Raw genomic sequence first — 21,882 nt, forward strand, 5'->3', positions numbered from 1 at the left:
TGAATAAGACTGAGGAAGAAGCAGGTTTTAAGTGAAAGATCTGGAGCTTAGTTTGGACATGTATATTAAATATTCATGTGGAGATGATGAGTAAGCAATTGGATTATATGGGTCTGGAGTTCAGGGGAGAGGTCCAGTCTAGAGATAAAAATTTGGGATTCATCAGCATGTAGATGATTATTTGAAGCTACATGAGGTCATCAAGGGAGTATATACAAGAAAAACGTCCAAGGACTGAGCTCTGGGCACTCCAAGATTTAGAGGTCAGGACATAAGGAACCAGAATAAAAGACTGAGGAAGAATTATTAAAATTAGAAAGAAAACTAGAAGAGGGTAGATTTTAAGAATCAAAAGAAAGCAATGTTTCTTGGAAAGGGAGTGATCAACTCAGTTATGTACTGCTGAGAATTGACTGTTGGGCTTAACAATATGGAGGTCATTGGTGACCTTGATGAGAAATTCCTATGGAATGTTGGGGGCATAGCCAGACTGGAAATTTAAGTGAGAATTAGAGGAAAAGAAGAGACACAGTGAGATTAGATAAGACTTTTGAGGACTCTTTCAGTAAAGCAGCAAATAGGGTTGAAGTTGGAAGGGGATATGGAGTTAGGACAGGGATAGGAACTTAATATGGGAGAAATATCAGCATTTGTGTGTGTGCTTATAGGAATGTTCTAGTTTAGGGTTTCTCAACTTTGGCACTACTGACATTTTGGGCTGAATAATTTTTTGTTGTGGAGAGCTGTCTTTTGCATTGTAAGATTCGAGGTATAACATCCCTGGCATTCTATCCACTTGATGCCAGTAGCATCCCCCCATCTCCCCAGTTGTGATAACGATATGGGTCTCTATGCATTGCCAAATGTTCCCTGAGAGGTGGAGGGAAGGGAATGGGCAAAATCACCCGTGGTTGAGAACCACTGACTTAGTAGAAAATAAAAATATTGGTGATGCTGGATAGAAAATTGGAGAATTGCTAGGGCAATATCCTTGAGTTAATGAGAAGGTATGGGACCTATGGCACAAGAAGAGGGATGAGTCCACTAGTTTTATGGACTGTGAATCCACATTAACAGAGAAAGCAGAGGTTATGGGCACAGATGCAGCTGGGTGGCTAGATGTGGTGGTAGAAATCTAAGGAAGTTCTCTTCTAGTCATCTTTGCTTTCTCAATAAAATAAGCAGCAGAGTAGGCAGCTAAAATTGAGCACATGAAAGGTGTTGGAGGCTTTAAGAGATGGAAGATCATCTAGGAGAATGAAAGACAAAATAGATTAGTGAAATGTATTGTGATTGCTGAGCAGCTTTGCTGTTCAGCAGTAAAGAGCCATTAAGAGTACAGTAGGGCTAGTTGACTTTGTCGTGTTTTTTTCTCCAGCCGCACTTAAAGGTCTTGGTGCACAGAATAAACTGAGCTGGGTATGGGCACGGTTGTAGCCTTACCAAAAAAATATCATGAAATGAAGTGGGGCAAGGGAGTTGATAGAATATATAAGGGAGTGATTATAATCATGGACCATGAAATTTAAGCTGGGTAGGGAGCGAAATGAGGACATGAAAGGGGTGAGGGACAGTGAAAAGGTGGTAGGAACATCAGTGGAATATGTCAATCATCAGTGGAATATAAGTGGGACTGAAAGATTGCTGGAGTTGGAGTATTAAATAAGATGAGCTGGAAATATAGTCAGTCAGAGATTGAGATGTTTGAAAGTGAAAGTATGGAGGGGTGTATTTATTTGTAAGGATAGGGTCTAGGGTATGACCATGTCGGTGAGATTTGGGCTGGGGTGGAAAATGGAGTCACAAAGGCAGATACACAGAGCCATAGAGTATCAGAGTTCAGGAGATGAGGAGTGACAGCAAGACCTTACTGTAGTAATTAACATAAACATTTACCAATTTCCACCCTGCCTTGGATGATTAGCTTAAACTCTTTGTGATAACATTATTTCTCTTCCCAGTGACTGATTTAGGGGTGGCTGAGAAGATGAGGGCAAGTCTGGGATATGTTTCCTTTCTTTTTTAAAAGTTTTTTTTAAAACTATTTGTTTATTTATTTATTTTTAATTAAAAATTTTTTTTTGTCTGCGTCGGGTCTTAGCTGTGGCACGCGGGATCTTTGTTGAGTCATGTGGGATCTTTCATTTTGGAGCACGGGCTTCTCTCTAGTGTGGCGTGTGGGTTTTCTCTTCTCTAGCAGTGGTGCACAAGCTCCAGACCACGTGGGCTGTGTAGTTTGCGGCATGCAGGCTCTCTAGCTGAGGCACACGAGCTCAGTAGTTGTGGCATACGGGCTTAGTCGCCCCATGGCATGTGGGATCTTAGTTCCCTGATTAAGGGTTGAACTCGTGTCTCCTGCATTAGAAGGCAGATTCTTTACCACTGAACCATCAGGGAAGTCCCTGGGATATGTTTCCTTATTCTGAAGAAACAGAAAGTTCCTCTTTGTCTGGATTATGTGATGCCTGAAACTTTTTAGCCATCCTGTTAGCAGCCAGAGGATAAAGTTAACACTGAAGATGGCAGAGAGAGGGAAAGAACATAGGTTCTTGATGATACCATTGAACCACTATATCAACAAATCCTGGAGCTGCCCTACCCAAAGACTTTTTATTTTGAGAAATAATAAATTCTCTTATTGTTTAAGTCAGTTTGCATTAGGTTTCTGTTATTTGCAGCCAAAGCATCTGACAACACTATCCCTGAGGAGAACCCTGCCTGTGGGAGAGCCAGACATAGAAAAAAACACATCTCAGTATGTCAAGTGCTGCCCTGGAGGAAAACCAGGGGACCGTGAGAGCCTTGTGTCAGTTCCTGACCAGATTGAGAGTTAGAGAAGCCTTTCCAAGGAAGAGTAGTTCTTAAAGGTCAATAAGAGTTTTCTGGGCAAAAGGAGGTTCCTGAGGAGAGAGAGCTGAATATGTGATGGGGTAATGGTAAAAGAAAGCTCAGACCTGTTTGTAGTTTTACAGCCAGCAGAAATTCCAGTTGACCTCAACAAAAATACTAGCAATAGTAGATACATACTTACCAATCAAAAAGGTAACACATTAGAGGTTCGTTAGTTGCCTATCCAGCGTCTACCTTCCCTCCCCTCTTCCTAATCATACTCATATTTTCCTCTGGGAGCTACTCCTTCCTCCTTGTGTGGTTAACTCCAATCCCAGTTCTAGAGGTGACTCTGACTGACAGAAGCCAAGTAGACTAATCTTAAGCCCCTTGACACAGTGATTTGTTCTAGTAAATCAGGTATAAATCAGTCAAATCTGGCAGTTTCTGGCTACAGAAACTGTAGTTTGGGACTTTTATTCATTAGTTTTGAGAAGCAATGCTCTCTCCCTCTGCATGTGAGCAAGAAAGGATTACAGGCTACATGCATGGAGGTCAGAGATGAGACAACTGAAGAGCAATTGAGGAAAAGCCCTGAATGAACTGCCCTGGAATCCACCCTATTGTTCGACTTTCAGTTACATTTGGCAATAAATCTTTTCACTAGGTTAAGCCGATTTGAATTTAATTTTCTATTACTTGAAACTGAATTGATTTCAATTTGAAACACATATACACAGAATCAGTATGTTCATTTATAACTTACATTATATTTTATGTTAGCTGGTACATGAACAATTCATACCATAATATATTTTGTATTTTTCATTTCTCAGACAGATAGATGAAATACAGGATGTCCAGTTCCACATCAGATGTCTGCGGACCCTAATGGCTTGGAATGGGATACATGGATATAACTGGAGAAGAGGACAGGAGACAGTATTTTATCCTAAAGATAAAGGAGAGTCAAGAGTAAACAAAAGGTAATAATCATGGTTTTGAAGATAAGTCTTTTCAAAAGGGAAATTCATTTTCCTTGTTTTTTTTGTCATTAAAATTCTTATTGATTTCAAGATCAACCCATTCATTCAATAGCTATTTATTAAGCATTTACTATGTGCCAGTCACTGTTGTAGGAACTTAGGATATAACAGTGAACAAAACAGAAAAATAATCCTGCCATCACAGAGCTTATGTCCTTTTCAGGCCAAATGGTATCCTCTCTAAGATATCTGCCTGAATTTTATAAATCATAATTAATATCTCCTTCTGCTTTTATGGCATGTTGTACCACTGTAATTACACTTAAGTTCTGCTACAAGGTAGAGGTATTTTTCAGATATCAAATATCTCCCTCCCTAGACCAAGGGAATCTTGGGATCAGGGTCTATGCTGTAATCTGTCTCCCAAGCACAGAGCTGGTTCAGAGCAGGTGCCATTGGGTATTTGTTAAATGAGCAAATAACTCTGTCTATAGTCCTATAGGGGCAGCCCACATGGTGCATCTCTCACTGCAGCCTCTGCCAGGTATTTGGAACTGCTGGACTTAGGCGATCTAGGAGTTGTATAGAAATGACATTCTTAATGAGTGATTATTACTGATAAGTGATAATAATAAAGTTCATTTGCATGACTATGGGCATAATAGGAAATGAAAGTCTAGATAATTCTATTATGAAATTCAAATAGCTGGGACTTCCCTGGTAGCACAATGGTTAAGAATCCGCCTGCCGATGCAAGGGACATGGGTTTGATCCCTGGTCTGGGAAGATCCCTCATGCTGCAGAGTGACTAAGCCCATGGGGCCTCTACTAAGCCTGTGCTCTAGAGACCATGAGCCACAATTACTGAAGCCCGCATGCTGCAACTACTGAAGCCCATGTGCCTAAAACCCACGCTCCACAACAGGAGAAGCCACCACAATGAGAAGCCCTTGAGCAGCAATGAAGACCCAGTGCAGCCAAAAATAAATAAATTATTTAATTAATTTTTAAAAAAGAAATATCTTAAAAAAAGAAATTCATATAGCTGTCCAGCTTAATAAGTGTAAATGGCTCTTTGATGAAAAAGTGGAACAATAGCAGTGAAAACAGTGAGTGCAAGTATGAAAATATTTCTTTGGTTAAAACTTAAACAACCCAGGATTGGTTCAAGATGGCAGAGTAGAAGGATGTGTGCTTACTCCCTACTGAGAGAGCAACGGAATCACAACTAACTGTTGAACAATCATCAACAGGAAGACACTGGAACTCAACAAAAAAATACCCCACATCCAAAGACAAAGGAGGAGCCACAATGAGATGGTAGGAGGGGAGCAATCACAATAAAATCAAATCCCATAACTGCTGGATGGGTGACTCACAAACTGGAGAACAATTATACCACAGAAGTCCACCCAGTGGAGTGAGGTTCTGAGCCCCACATCAGGCTTCCCAACCTGGGGGTCCAGCAATGAGATGGGGAATTCCCAGAGAATCAAACTTTGAAGGCTACTGGGATTTGATTGCAGAACTTCAACAGGACTGGGGGAAACAGAGACTCCACTCTTGGAGGGCACATACAATGCTTCAGGACCCAGGGGGAAAGAGCAGTGACCCCATAGAAGACTGAACCAGACCTACCTGCTACTGTTGGAGGGTCTCCTGCAGAGGCGGGGGACAGCTGTGGCTCACCACAGGAACAAGGACACTGGCAGAACAAGTTCTGGGAAGTACTCCTTGGTGTGAGCCCTCCCAGAGTCTGCCATTAGACCCACCAAAGGGCCTGTAGGCTCCAGGGCTGGGTCACCTCAGGCCAAACAACCAACAGGGAAGGAACTGAGCCCTACACATCAGCAGACGAGTGGATTAAAGTTTTACTGTGCTCTGCCCACCAGAGCAACACCCAGCTCTACCTACCACCAGTCCCTCCCATCAAGAAGCCTGCACAAGCCTCTTAGAGAGCCTCATCCACCAGAGGGCAGACAGCAGAAGCAAGAAGAACTACAATCCTGCAGCCTACTAAACAAAAACCACATTCACAAAAGATAGACAGCATGAAAAGGCAGAGGTCTATGTACCAGATGAAGGAGCAAGATAAAACCCTAGAAAAACAATTAAATGAAGTGGAGATAGGCAACATTCCAGAAAAAGAATTCAGAATAATGATAGTGGAGATGATCCAGGACCTTGGAAAAAGAATGGAGGCAAAGATCGAGAAGATGCAAGAAATGTTTAACAAAGACTTAGAAGAATTAGAGAACAAACACCTAGAAGAATTAAAGAACAAACAAACAGAGATGAACAATACAATAACTGAAATGAAAAATACACTGGAAGAAATCAATAGTAGAATAACTGAGGCAGAAGAACGGATAAGTGACCTGGAAGACAGAATGGTGGAATTCACTGCCACGGAACAGAATAAAGAAAAAAGAATGAAGAGAAATGAAGACAGCCTAAGAGACCTCTGGGACAGCATTAAATGCACCAACATTCGCCCTATAGTGGTCCCAGAAGGAGAAGAGAGAGAGAAAGGACCTGAGAAAGTATTTGAAGAGATTATAGTCGAAAACTTCCCTAACATGGAAAAGGAAATAGCCACCCAAGTCCAGGAAGCACAGAGACTCCCAGGCAGGATAAACCCAAGGAGAAACATGCTGAGACACATAGTAATCAAACTGATAAAAATTAAAGGCAAAGAAAAATTACTAAAAGCAACAAGGGAAAAATGACAACATACAAGGGAACTCCCATAAGGTTAACAGCTGATTTCTTAGCAGAAATGCTACAAGCCAGAAGGGAGTGGCATGATATATTTAAAGTTATGAAAGGGAAGAACCTACAACCAAGATTACTCTACCCGGCAAGGATCTCATTCAGATTTGACAGAGAAATCAAAAGCTTTACAGACAAGCAAAAGCTAAGAGAATTCAGCACCACCAAACCAACTCTACAACAAATGCTAAAGAAACTTCTCTAAGTGGGAAACACAAGAGAAGAAAAGGAACTACAAAAACAAACCCAAAACAATTAAGAAAATGGTCATAGGAACATACATATCAATAATTACCTTAAATGTGAATGGATTAAATGCTACAACCAAAATACACAGGTTTACTGAATGGATACAAAAACAAGGCCCATGTATAAGCTATCTACAAGAAACCCACTTCACAGTTAGGGACACATACAGACTGAAAGTGAAGGGGTGGAAAAAGATATTCCATGCAAAAGGAAATCACAAGAAAACTTGAGTAGCAATACTCATATCAGATAAAATAGACTTTAAAAAATTTATTTATTTATTTTTGGCTGGGTTGGGTCTTCGTTGATCTATGCAGGCTTTCTCTAGTTGTGGCGAGTGGGGACTACTCTTTGTTGCAGTGCCTGGGCTTCTCATTGTGGTGGCTTCTCTTGCTGTGCTTGTGTGGAGCACCAGCTCTAGGCGCTTGGGCTTCAGTAATTGTGGCCTGCAGGCTCAGTAGTTGTGGCGCATGGGCTTAGCTGCTCTGCAGCATGTGGGATCTTCCCTGACCAGGGCTCGAACCCATGTACCCTGCCTTGGCAGGCAGATTCTTAACCACTGCACCACCAGGGAAGTCCTAAAATAGATTTTAAAATAAAGACTGTTATAAGAGATAAGGAAGGACACTACATAATGATCAATGGATCAATCCAAGAAGAAGATATAACAATTATAAATATTTATGCACACAGCATAGGAGCACCTCAATACATAAGGCAAATGCTAACATCCATAAAAGGGGAAACCGACAGTAACACAATAATAGTGGGTGACTTTAACACCCCACTTAAACCAAAAGACAGATCATCCAGATGGAAAATAAGGAAATACAAGCTTTAAATGACACAATAGACCAGTTAGATTTAATTGATATTTATAGGGCATTCCATCCAAAACCAGCAGATTACATTTTCTTCTCAAGTGCACATGGAACATTCTCCAAGATAGTTCACATCTTGGGTCACAAAACAAGCCTCAATAAATTTAAGAAAATTGAAATCATATCAAGCATCTTTTCTGACAACAACAATGCTATGAGATCAGAAATAAATTATAGGGGAAAAAAACCATAAAAACACAAACACATGGAGGCTAAACAATACAAGACTAAATAACCAAGAGATCACTGAAGAAATCAAAGAGGAAATTTAAAAATACCTAGAGACAAATGACAATGAAAACATGACAATCCAAAACCTATGGGATGCAGCAAAAGTAGTTCTAAGAGGGAAGTTTATAGCAATACAATCCTACTTCAAGAAACAAGAAAAACCTCAAATAAACAATCTAACCTTATATCTAAAGCAACCAGAGAAAGAAGAACTAAGAAAACACAAATTCAGTAGAAGGAAAGAAATCATAAAGATCAGAGCAGAAATAAATGACATAGTAGCAAATAAAACAATAGCAAAGATCAATAAAACTAAAAGCTGGTTCTTTGAGAAGATAAACAAAATTGATAAACCTTTAGCCAGACTCATCAAGAAAAAGAGGGAGAGGACTCAAATCAATAAAATTAGAAATGAAAAAGGAGAAGTTACAACAGACACTGCAGAAATATGAAGCATCCTAAGAGACTACTACAAGCAACTCTATGCCAATAAAATGGACAACCTGGAAGAAATGGACAAATTGTTAGAAAAGTGTAACCTTCCAAGACTGAACCAGGAAGAAACAGAAAATATGAACAGACCAATCACAAGCAATGAAATTGAAACTGTGATTAAAAATCTTCCAACAAACAAAAGTGTAGGACCAAATGGCTTCACAGGTGAATTCTATCAAACATTTAGAGAAGAGCTAACACCCATCCTTCTCAAACTCTTCCATAAAATTACAGAGGGAGGAGCACTCCCAAACTGATTCTATGAGGCCACCATCACCTTGATACAAAAAAGAGGCAAAGATACTACAAGAAAAGAAAATTACAGACCAATATCACTGATGCATATAGATGCAAAAAACCTCAACAAAATATTAGCAAACAGAATCCAACAACACATTCAAAGGATCAGACATCATGATCAAGTGGGATTTATGCCAGAGATGCATGGATTCTTCAATATATGCAAATCAATCAATGTGATACACCATATTAACAAATTGAAGAATAAAAACCATATGATCAACTGAAAAAATGCAGAAAAAGATCTGACAAATTTCAACACCAATTTATGATAAAAACTCTCCAGAAAGTGGACATAGAGGGAATCTACATAAATGTAATAAAGGCTGTATATGACAAACCGAGAGCAAACATCATTCTCAATGGTGAAAAACTGAAAGCATTTCCTCGAAGATCAGGAACAGGACAAGGATGTCCACTCTCACCACTCTTATGCAACATAGTTTTGCAAGTCTTAGCCACGGCAATCAGAGAACAAAAGGAATACAAATTGGAAAAGAAGAAGTAAAACTGTCACTGTTTGCAGATGACAATGATACTATACATAGATAATCCTAAAGATGCTACCAGAAAACTACTAGACTTAATCAATGAATTTGGTAAAGTTCTAGGATACAAAATTAATGCACAGAAATCTCTTGCATTCCTATACACTAACAACAAAAGATCAGAAAGAGAAATTAAGGAAACAATCCCACTCACCATTGCAACAAAAAGAAAAAATACCTAGGAATAAACCTACCTAAGGAGGTAAAAGACCTGTACTCAGAAAACTATAAGACACTGATGAAAGAAATCAAAGATGACACAAACAGATGGTGAGATATACCATGTTCTTGGATTGGAAGAATCAACATTGTGAAAATGACTACAGTACCCAAAGCAATCTGCAGATTCAATGCAATCCCTTTCAAATTACCAATGGCATTTTTTACAGAACTAGAACAAAAAATCTTAAAATTTGTATGGAGACACAAAAGACCCCGAATTGCCAAAGCAATCTTGAGGGAAGAAATGGAGCTGGAGGAATCAGACTCCCTGACTTCAGACTATACTACAAAGCTACAGTCATCAAGACAATATGGTACTGGCACAAAAACAGAAATATCAATCAATGGGACAGGATAGAAAGCCCAGAGATAAACCCATGGAACTATGGTCAACTAATCTATGATAATGGAGGTAATGATATACAGTGGAGAAAAGACAGTCTCTTCAATAAGTGATGCTGGGAAAACTGGACCTCTACGTGTAAAAGGATGAAATTAGAACACTCTCAACCACCATACACAGAAAATAAACTCAAAATGGATTAAAAACCTAAATGTAAGGCCAGACACTATAAAACTCTTAGAGGAAAACATAGGCAGAACACTCTTTGACAAAAATCACAGCAAGATCTTTTTTGACCCACCTCCTAGAGTAATGGAAATAAAAACAAAAATAAATAAATGGGACCTAATGAAACTTAAAAACTTTTGTATAGCAAAGGAAACCATAAACAAGACGAAAAGACAACCCTCAGAATGGGAGAAAATATTTGCAAATGAATCAATGGACAAAGGATTAATCTCCAAAATATATAAACAGATCATGCAGCTCAGTATTAAAAAACAAAGAATCCAATCCAAAAATGGGCAGAAGACCTAAATAGACATTTCTCCAAAGAAGACATACAGGTGGCCAAGAGGCACATGAAAAGCTGCTCAACATCACTAATTACCAGAGAAATGCAAATCAAAACTACAATGAGGTATCACCTCACACCAGTTAGAATGGGCATCATCAGAAAATCTACAAACAACAAATGCTGGAGAGGTTTTGGAGAAAAGGGCACCGTCTCGCACTGTTGGTGGACGTAAATTAATACAACCACTATAGAGAACAGTATGGAGGTTCCTTAAAAAACTAAAAATAGAATTACCATATGACTCAGCAATCCCACTACTGGGCATATACCCTGAGAAAACCATAATTCAAAAAGACACATGCACCCCAGTATTCATTGCAGCTCTATTTACAATAGTCAGGTCATGGAAGCAACCTAAATGCCCATTGACAGATGAATGGATTTAGAAGATGTGGTACATATATACAGTGGAATATTACTCAACCATAAAAGGAGTGAAATTGGGTCATATGTAGAGACTTGGGTGGACTGTCCTACAGAGTAAAGTAAGTCAGAAAGGGAAAAACAAGTATCGTATATAACACATATATGTGGTATCTAGAAAAATGGTACTGATGAACCAGTTTGCAAGGCAGAAATAGAGACACAGACCTAGAGAACAAACGTATGGACACTGGGAAAGTGGGGAGAGGTGGTGGTGGGATGAATTGGGAGATTGGGATTGACATAATATACACTAATATGTATAAAATAGATAACTAAAAGGAACCTGCTGTATAAAATATAAATAAATAAATAAAAACTTAAATGACCCAATAACTGGGTCATATATGCACTTGAGTACTTTATAAATTATTGTAATTTAGGGGCAAAGACCTCTGATTTTCCTAAAAACAAACAAAAAAAAGAATTACTGTAAAGATGCAAAGCAATTGTTTCTGCTCGATGTCAAACGGTTGCTGTTTTATTGCTACACGGTCAACAGAGGGAGCCCATGTTACAAAACCTAATAACATAATTTCCTTATAGAATGTTTTAGAAAGCCAATAGAAGAAACAGAAAGAAAAAGAAGAAATAGAATAAAGGAGTTTAGGTATTGGACAATATGGTTTTAAACTTTATCGGGAATCTGGAATCTCTCTTACAAAACTGAGTTTGGGGAAGGATGTTAATAACAGGTATTTCAAAATAGCATATATGTAGTAGTTTTTTTAGAAAAGCAGTTTATATACTGCCAGAGTGATCCTTTATCTTTAAAGTACACAATTATATTACTGTCCTGCTTAAAACTCTCCAATGGCATCTTTATCATTCCTTTGACAAATATAACCTTATGGAATTGTGAAGATTAAAGGAGATGATAAATAGCATAGTGCCTGGTACAATAAATTCTCATTAAATTCTTAGTATTATTTTTCACCACTGTGTCTTTTATTGTAGTGATCCTTCAGACTAGAATGTTTTCTGAACTGTCCTATTCCTACTCTAGATTTTGTCTTGTTAACTCCCTTCTTATCCTATAGGTTTCAGGATCCCAGTAGTCTTGTCTCATTCACAGTCTGAATGCTCTTCTGTTACTTATCACACCATATTGTAGTAATCTGTTCACAAAGGTGTCTTTCTGACTTGAGAGCAGAGGCCAGATCTCATAAAGTGTTCTGTCTCTAATGCATAGCAATAAGGTGTCCAACATTCTAGGTTTCCCTGGGACTGCTCCAGTTTTAGCACTGAAAGCCCCATGTCTGCGGAACCCCACATTTCCAGGCAAACTGAACAATTAGTCACTTTGTCACAGGTCCTGAAACATAATGATATTCAATCAATAAATTTGTTTACCTAAGCAATTATCTTTGGTGAGTCATTTTTGCTTCATGGGCTTAAATTTCTCCAAATATAACTAAAAAGTTTAAACAAAATAATATTTAAGGCCCTTTTAAACTCTGACATTTTAGAATTGGATGTCACGTTTATGGCCAGCCCACCTTCATCATTTTATGTTATTTACAATACTAAGGAAGTATTAACTAGGTACCCTCTATTTTTTTTTTAAAGCACTGCTGAAAATACTCATGATAAATTAAATGAAAAGAGTAAGATATGTATGTTTTATACATGGTGTGATACCAATTTTGTAAAATGTGTATATTTTTATGTTTTAGAGAAGAAAAGGGAATAGAATTATGAATATATTTTTTATTGTGGAAAATTTTTCATACTGTTTGAATTTTCAAACATCTCTACAATGATCATTGGATTTTACAGTCAGCAAACAGTACCTACAAAACACCGGTGTTTTTGTTGATGGGGCAGTGGGTATACTTTAAATAATTATTTTTCAGAAAATTGTTACCTTTGTGTGAAGTTGTTGGCAAAAGTTAAGTAACTGCTCACATGATTTCTTTAGGACAGTGCTTCTAAAACCTTAATGTAGGTCTGGGACAGGTCTGCGATTCTGCATTTCTAACAAACTTCCAGATGATGTCAGTGCTTCTGGTCTGTGGACCACATTTTCAGTAGCAGACTCCAGTGTACATGAATTCGAATCCACATTTGACCATTAATTACAAAATTTTTATCCTGTGCCTTTGGTAGTGCTTTCCAAAATGACACACTGGGGCTATAGAAGGTTTCTCCTAATTCAACTTTTTGAGAACTGGGGAAATCAATACTTTGGGAACCTCTGTGAACTCTCTGAAGTACAGTATAGTGGTTGGGAATTCCAGCCTGAGAGTTAGTTGTCTTTTGTAAACAAGAAGTCAAATGCAGCAAAACATATCAGACCAACCAAAATACCACAGCACTATGTTGATAGATGTTACATTATTCAAAATAGACTAACTGCCCCCTCTTCTATGTCCCTCATGGAGTTCCTAGTACAGTTGTGTTTGAAAGCAGAAATGAGTTTAAGTATATAATAATAGCTAACATTTGAGTACTTTCTGTAGGTTTAAAGCACTGGTTCTCAAGTCTCAGTGTGTGTGAGACTTATCTGGAGAAGTAGCTGAAATGTAGATTCTTGAACTGTATCCTCAGAAATTCTGATTCTGGGCAGTGGAGTTGAAGAATCTTCATTTTTAACAGGCATCCAGATGACTCTAATGTAGATGTCTCTGGACCTTCTGTAAAGCAGCACCAGTTTTAAACGTAAGAAGAAAAATACTACAACCTATAGTAAGAAATACACTTACATCATGATTTAGTTCACACACACATTTACATACATGTATATCTGAAACAAAATTTCATACAATAATACTAACCCTTACTATGTGTTATATAGCCTGATATTTTCTATTTTATTCAATTTCATTACTAAAACATTGCCCATGACCAACTACATTGATTTCACATCATTTATCTCATTTGAGCCTCACATCAGTGCTGTAAGGTAAGCACCCTTAACTGCATCTTTCTTTATCTGGAAACTTACTATGCCCAATGTTACGCATCTGGTATATGGCAGAGGTGGAATTCAAATTCAGAATGCCTGGCCTTAAATGGCCCTGACCTGCCCTCACCCTCACACAGACATTCTGAAAAAGCCCAGCAGCCCTCTAATTTGGGAGTACATTCAGATAACCTCAGGTTTCCCCAGTTGAATCCTATCACCTTTGAATACCAATTTGAAATTTCTATGAGAAAAAGAATTTGACTCAACTTGGACCAGGTGTGAACTCTGATCTGTTCTGCTGTAGTCAAAAGGATGCTGAGGAGGAGTCACCTAATACAGCCATTGCCAACAAACCCCTAAAGAAAGGGCTGAAGCTGGGTGAGATTTCAAAGAAGGGGCAAAGGGCTTGGCAGTCACATAGAAACACATTTACCGCATTTCTCCTCCTTTGAGAAGGGGGATTTTCTGTCTCCCTCCCCAGAAAGGTCCTCACTGCAGTACCATACCACTATAATCCACATCTCTGCCATCTCACAACCTCCTGCCAAATGTCTGCCCTCTTCACCTCCCCATACACAGCAGGGATAATCCTGAAAGTTCTCACCTGAGGCAAAGGAGAATGTCAAAATGAAAAGGGCATCTTCTTCAGTCTTTGTGACTGAGGACAGTGATTGACTTTCTGGGTCAATAAATATCTTAGGATAATTCAACAGTAGGTGATTCCTCTCCATGTTTGAAATTGTCACTGTTTTCCCCTTCATATCCGGATCCCAGCAGCAGGTTTTCGCCTAAGATTCTGAAAACTTGATACTGTTGATTACATCATTCAAACTTTGTATCCAAGACACTATTTTAACCTTTTGAAAAATGAAAAATTGAAAAATTTCTCTCAAAAGTTGTTGGATAAAGAAAAAAAGCATTATTAGCCTTCTTATAAAGTATTCAAAATGGAAAATTAATGTGGCAGTTCTTTAACACATGTTCCTTTCTTCTGTTAATGTAGACACACACCTCTTATGAAGACCAGCTATGGAAGTTTGAACTATGAAACTAGAAACATAAGACTAAATAAATCAAAAGGTTATAGAAGCATATGGAATTTTTAAATGCCTAAATCCTTTTTGGACAAATCAAAGAGTGCTTTCATCTCAATCCTTTGTTTTCTTCCCACCTTGAAAGATCGACAGTTTCTTTGATTAAAAGAATTGATTTAAGTGTTTTTTAAAAGAATATTTTTAAGATTTTACGTTCTGTTATTTTCAGTATTCTTAAAAGTTTAAAAGTATTTTCTGTCTTTAACATGGCAAAATAAAGATTGATCTTTAACTTGCCTTATAAATAGAATGTTAATAATCGTTATTTCTAATTAAACTCTAAAATTCTTTTAGAAATAAAAACGATCTCTAAATCCTAATTCAGCAAGCATTTTCCTTTTCTTCCCAATCTTTTCAAGGCTTTATATGCTATGATTTTGTATAATGATAATCCTGGTGAATATAAAATGTTAATTTGTACCTTTCCCCCTTGATGACAACAATAACAACAACAATAAAGGTGCTGTCTTTTGCAGAAGTTTATTTGCTTGGGCACAATTATTATAAATATCACTTCTAAGTGTTTCAGGTATTGTTACCATGTCTCATACTCTTTCATATGGAAGCATTTTGATCTGCATTATTTAAGATGAGTACTATTTTAACAAACATTCTTTTGTTCATTATTATTCATATTTCCGTGAGTGAATATAGCATCTACATCCTGCCAAAGTAATGACAAAAGTCAACCCAACAAGCATCTGAAAAGTAATAATACATTTCTAGTTCCAATAGGTAAACACTTTAAACAGTATTACTGTTACTTTAATAAATAAAAGCTGGCATTTCTCTTAGAAAATCAATGTCTCAGGAAATAAATGTTTCACACAAAAAAATTAACAAATGAAACTCTTTTAGGAAGAAAGAGGTAAATATACAGTTGAATCCTATCTTAATGGTAGATGTGGAGAGGGAATAATTGTATTTAAGGTTAAGCCTAAGCCAAAAATTGAATGTACTCAAAATTACCCTTTAAAATGCTAAGTCAAGGGCTTCCCTGGTGGCGCAGTGGTTGAGAGTCCGCCTGCCGATGCAGGAGACGCGGGTTCGTGCCCTGGTCCGGGAAGATCCCACGTGCCGCGGAGCGGCTGGGCCCGTGAGCCGTGGCCGCTGCGCCTGCGCGTCGGGAGCCTGTGCTCCGCAACGGGAGAGGCCACAACAGTGAGAGGCCCGCATACCGCAAAAAAAAAGCTAAGTCAAGTACTGTATACACCACTTTTTTTGGTATATAATCCTATAGAATATCAATGTATAAGACACATATCAAATATGAAGAATATAATTCCAACAGGACTTGGAAATTAAATAATTTAGATACTCCACTGTTTGAAAGACTGCAAGTTAGTGAAGATTCCAACTTGTTGTTCTTCCTATAACTGATTTTATCAGTTCCTCTTTTTATCATCCAGGAAAGCATACAACTTATTTTCTTCTCTTTTTTAAAAAAATTATTTTATTTTATTTTTGGCTGCGTTGGGTCTTCGTTGCTGCGTGCAGGCTTTTCTCTGGTTGCGGTGAGCAGGGGCTACTCTTTGTTGTGGTGCGCAGGCTTCTCATTGCAGTGGCTTCTCTTGTTACAGAGCACGGGCTCTAGGCATGTGGGCTTCAGTAGTTGTGGCACACGGGCTCAGTAGTTGTGGCTTGCGGGCTCCAGAACATAGGCTCAGTAGCTGCGGCTCATAAGCTTAGTTGCTCCACGGCATGTGGATCTTCCCGGAGCAGGGCTCGAACCCGTGTCCCCTGCATTAGCAGGTGGATTCTTAACCACTGTGCCGCCAGGGAAGTCCACAATTATTTTCAATGCAACTGCATATGCTACTATTTTGTTTGATTTCTATGAAGAAATTTGTTTTGTTATGTTTCAAAATCTCTTGTTTGCTTAATTTAGTAAGTTAAATGCCACTTTCATTGTATTTTTGTTGGTCTAGCTTTCGTATGTGTGTGTGTAAGAATAACACCAGCAAAGAGAGAAGCATGTTGGTATAATCCTAATAAAAATAGTGTTGCCAAGACTGGAACAAAGACGCTTTTGTGTTTTTGAATAGAAGAGCTAAAAAATAAGAATCTAAAACAATAATTATTTTCCCTCGGAAATTAGAAACCCTGCAAATGAAGCATAATTCTAAAAATGCAGGAGTTACAAAAATAATCAGACTTAACACTCAAAAATACATCTTTAGCAGTTTCCAGGAAAGGAACAAAATATTTTAATACTTGATATACCTATCTGAGGAGACATAAACCAGTGGGCAAGTTTAGATCTCCTTAAGAATATTGGTTTCCTGGGATTTTCTTTGTCACTTTGTTTTGTTAAAGCACACAATGTCATTTATGACAATCTAAATTTAGGAGAAGTGACAGGAAAATAGTATTTACCCTTTAAAATGAAAACTTTCTATATCTTGAATTTTAAAAATTTCAATTTTGACTTTGGGTATAGAAAAACATTTCAATACTCTTCTACTGTTTATTTTTTTTCCAAAACATCTTTCTCTTAAAAAAAATATTTTATGTTACCTATTGCCTATAGAATCTTAGCATTCAAAGCTCTCCAGAGTGTGGCTGCAGTCTATTTTTCCAGTCTTATCTCCCATCATTCTGTCCCTTACCATACTCCGGCTCATGCCACATTAGACTACAACTTAATCTTCAAACAAGCTTCCTGTTCCCTTTGCTGCATAATGATGACTCTTCTGCCTGTGTTGCTCTTCTCCTACTTCACTGTCAAGTAAAACACTGGTCATAGATCAAGATTCAGCTCAGCTTGTTTCTATTATACTAGAGAAAGTTCTTAAATGATTTCCCTGCAGTCCATCTTGCGTATCACTTCTAGGCCAATCTTATTAAAACTATTGTTTTATCCTTTTTTATCATCTACCAACTGGGGCTTCTAGTTCAAGATGGTAAACTAAACAATTATGTTATAGATGTGGGAAATACAGCATTCCTAAATACTTCAACATGTGACTCTTAAGCATGAGGACATTCTCTTACATTATCACAATAAAATTATCACACATGAAATTTAACATTGATACAATATTATTATCTTATAGTTTATATTCAAATTTCCCCAACTGTCCTGATAATATTCTTTATAGCTCTGTGTATGTGTTTATGTGTGTGTGATGTGTGTGTGTGTTTGTGTGTGTGTGTGTGTGTGTGTGTGTGTGGGAGAGAGAGAGAGAGAGAGATCCAGGATCCAATCAGGTATCACGTTAGTTGACATGTTTCTTTATTCTCATTTAATAAAGAACAATTCCTTAGCCTTTCACTAGTCTTTCACGACATTGCCATTCTTTTTTTTTTTTTTTTTTTGCGGTACGCGGGCCTCTCACTGTTGTGGTCTCTCCCGTTGCGGAGCACAGGCTCCGGATGCGCAGGCTCAGCGGCCATGGCTCACGGGCCCAGCCGCTCTGCGGCATGTGGGATATTCTCGGACTGGGGCACGAACCCGTATCCCCTGCATCGGCAGGCGGATTCTCAACCACTGCACCACCAGGGAAGCCCGACATTGCCATTCTTGAAGAATCCAGGCCAATTCTATTATAGACTATCCTTTAATTTGGATTTATTTTATTGTCTTCTCATGATTACACTCAGATTATTTTGGAGGGGCATCCAGAATACTATATAGGAATTGTTGTGTCCTCCTCTGTACAAACCTATCTGGAGGCAAACAATGTCAAATGGTCGCATTTTGGGTGATATAATTTTGATCACTTGGTTTGCTGATTTTTAGATTTTTTTCATCATAAAAGTACTTTCTTCCCTTTTTATACATAATCTGTGAGTGATTCTTTGAGACTGTGAATCTCATGTCCTCAATGATCTTAAACCTAATGTTTTAGTGTACATTGACTTGTTGCATAAATCAACTATTGCTAAAAAGTTTGCAAAATGGTGATGTCCTAAGTTTATCGTTCTTTCTGCATTTATTGCTTGGCTTTCTGTCATGATCTCCTTTAAATTTTTAAAAAGTTATCAGTATGTACTCATGGATTCTTTTTTATTCAATATGTTATAGCCTATTATTATTCATTTTGATTTCAAATTTTCCCGAATTTGACCAGTGGGAGCCCCTACAAGCCGGCTCAGGTATCCATTTGTCCTCGTCCCATCAATTTATGAGTACTTCATTACTTTAAGTACAAGAAAATGTTCCAGGTTCAGTTTTTACTTTCCTTGCCCCAGCCCTAGAATTAGCCACTTCTTTTTTTTTTTTTTTTTTTTTTTTTTTTTTTTTAGCCACTTCTTAAAGGAATGTTGTTTCCATTGAGTGGCGAATAGTTTTTAGAAATCAATATCTGGGCATTAACTGTGCTCTCTGTGCTTGGAATGAGGTATCAGTATTAACATATACAGTATGAACATATATAGTATGAATATGCTAATACTAATAATAGTATTAGAGGTATCTAAATAAATACCCACACAAGCACACAATACATATACATACATATGGATTCCTCTAATTCCAACCCAATACCACACAACATGATTTTTTCTTTCTTCTGTGGTCCTAATCTGCATGAAGATTAGCTAAGGTCCCATTAAAGAAGTGATATTTGGAATGAAATCAGAATAATATTTAGAAGCCAGCCATGCAAAACTCTAGAAGCAGATCTTTAAAAGCAGAGGGAACAACACAAAGGCCTTAGGCAGAAATAAGTGTGATATATTTGAGAAGCAGAATAGCCAGAGTGGCTGGATCATACTGAGCTACAGGAAGGTGGTTTGAAATGAAGTCAATGAGGTAGGCAGTAATAGTTGCTTCATATAAAGCTGTAAAGGATATGGTAAGGAGTTGGGAATTAATTTTAGCACAATAGAAAGACACCAAAAGTTTTTGAGAAGGTGATTGCGATAATCTGATTTATGTTTCAAAATATTACTCTGGATGTTGTATAGAGAATAAATTGTTCAAGCACAAGGGAGATAAAGCAGGGGGATAGTTATAAGACTTGCAGTAATGTAGGCAAGATGAAATTATGAATTAGAGTAGCAACAGATGAGATAGAAGAGAATATCTTGAGATAAACTTTGAAGGTGGAACTAATTGGACTAATTCTGTATTCTCAGATGGTTTTTATACATCTACTATGAGCTATACATTGTGCTAAGTCCTGGGGATAGAAACACTAAAAAGAGATAAGCCTTACTTTTAATGAACTCATAATTTAGCAGTGGTGATAGATACACAAATAAATTGTTTGTATGTGTGATAAGAGATCAATTTTAGTTCTAGAACTTGAAGCCATACAAGGGTACACTTTATAAATGTCATGGTACTGTTGTACATGTTCAATAAAGTGACAGCTGTGCAATACCACTTAGTATCTCAAATCAGGAACATACTTTTGAATTGCCTAAATACAATCTGTAGAATTAAAAACAAAATAATAAGCCATCCACAGTTATATTGTCAAAAGTTTTACACTTACTACTTGATTCAACAGTAAATATCTAGAATGGGATATTGAAAGTGATTTCAGATTCTCATCCTGTTGTACTCTATTGGGAAGGTTTCTCGAGTAGTAGGCGACTGGCTAAAGGTGGGTACAACCAGGACCAGAATAGCAAGTAAAGTTCTACCACAGTTTCTGTAGTTTTCACTTTTTTGTCTTTGTCAGTTAAAAATGAACAGTGGGAATTAAATATTTATATTTACATATACACAAGGTATGCTGTGAAAACATATTTGCTTACAAACATAAAAATACTTGTTAACTAGTTTGATAAGAAAATAATCTATAAAAAGTATATAGCAAAAATATTAATACTCTGTCCCTGGAAAGATCAATTCCATATTTAATATTACAAACAAAACCAGTTTTGGGTTTCTTGAATTCCTTATCTAGAAATGGTTGAAAAGAAAGGCAGAAAAAGTTATTTTTAGTCTCAACATGGCTTTGAAAAGATTAACTTAAAAAAACAAGAATGGGACTTCCCTGGTGGCGCAGTGGTTAAGAATACGCCTGCTAATGCAGGGGACACAGGTTTGATCCCTAGTCTGGGAAGATCCTACATGCCGCAGAGCAACTAAGCCCGTGTGCCACAACTACTGAGCCCATGTGCCACAACTACTGAAGCCCGTGCGCCTAGAGTCCATGGTCTGCTACAAGAGAAGCCACCGCAATGAGAAGCCCGTGCATTGCAAAGAAGAGTGGTCCCTGCTCGCCGCAACTAGAGAAAGCCCGTGTGCAGCAACTAAGACCCAACGCGGCCAAAAATAAATAAATAAATAAATTTATTTTTAAAAAACCAAGAACATTGAAACACCTAAGTCCAGAATGAGTCCAAATACTTGACCACACAGAATATTATCATCTTTAGGAGTAGGAGTAATTATAAAGGCTTTACAAGCAGTTTTTCATCTGCAAATACAGTAGACGTTTTGGTATTTTGGCCACTGGCAAACAAAGGCTGTAGCATCAGTAAAGTTTTGAGTTGCTTCACTTTTGTGGATTCAATTCAGTGTATTTAAGGTTAACTACAGTTGACATCAAAACTTTCAGACAGGGCTTCCCTGGTGGCACACTGGTTGAGAGTCCGCCTGCCGATGCAGGGGACGTGGGTTCGTGCCCCGGTCCAGGAAGATCCCACGTGCCGCGGAGCGGCTGGGCCCGTGAGCCATGGCCGTTGAGCCTGCGCGTCCAGAGCCTGTGCTCCGCAACGGGAGAGGGGGGGGAAAAAAAAAAAAAACTTTCAGACAGGCAAAAATTCATATTTTTTTTTTATTGGGGTATGGTTGTTTTACAATGTTTTGTTAGTTTCTACTGTACAGCGAAGTGGAGTTCCCTGTGCTATACAGCAGGTTCTCATTAGTTATCTATTTTACACATATTAGTGTATATATGTCAATCCCAATCTCCCAATTCATCCCACCCCCCACTTTCCCCACTTAGTGTCCATATATTTGTTCTCTACATCTGTGTCTCTATTTCTGCCTTGCAAACCAGTTCACCTGTACCATTTTTCTAGATTCCACATATATGTGTTAATATACAATATTTGTTTTTCT

The sequence above is a fragment of the Kogia breviceps genome, chromosome 1 (assembly GCF_026419965.1).
Source record: "Kogia breviceps isolate mKogBre1 chromosome 1, mKogBre1 haplotype 1, whole genome shotgun sequence".
NCBI classification, from domain to species: Eukaryota; Metazoa; Chordata; class Mammalia; order Artiodactyla; family Physeteridae; genus Kogia; species Kogia breviceps.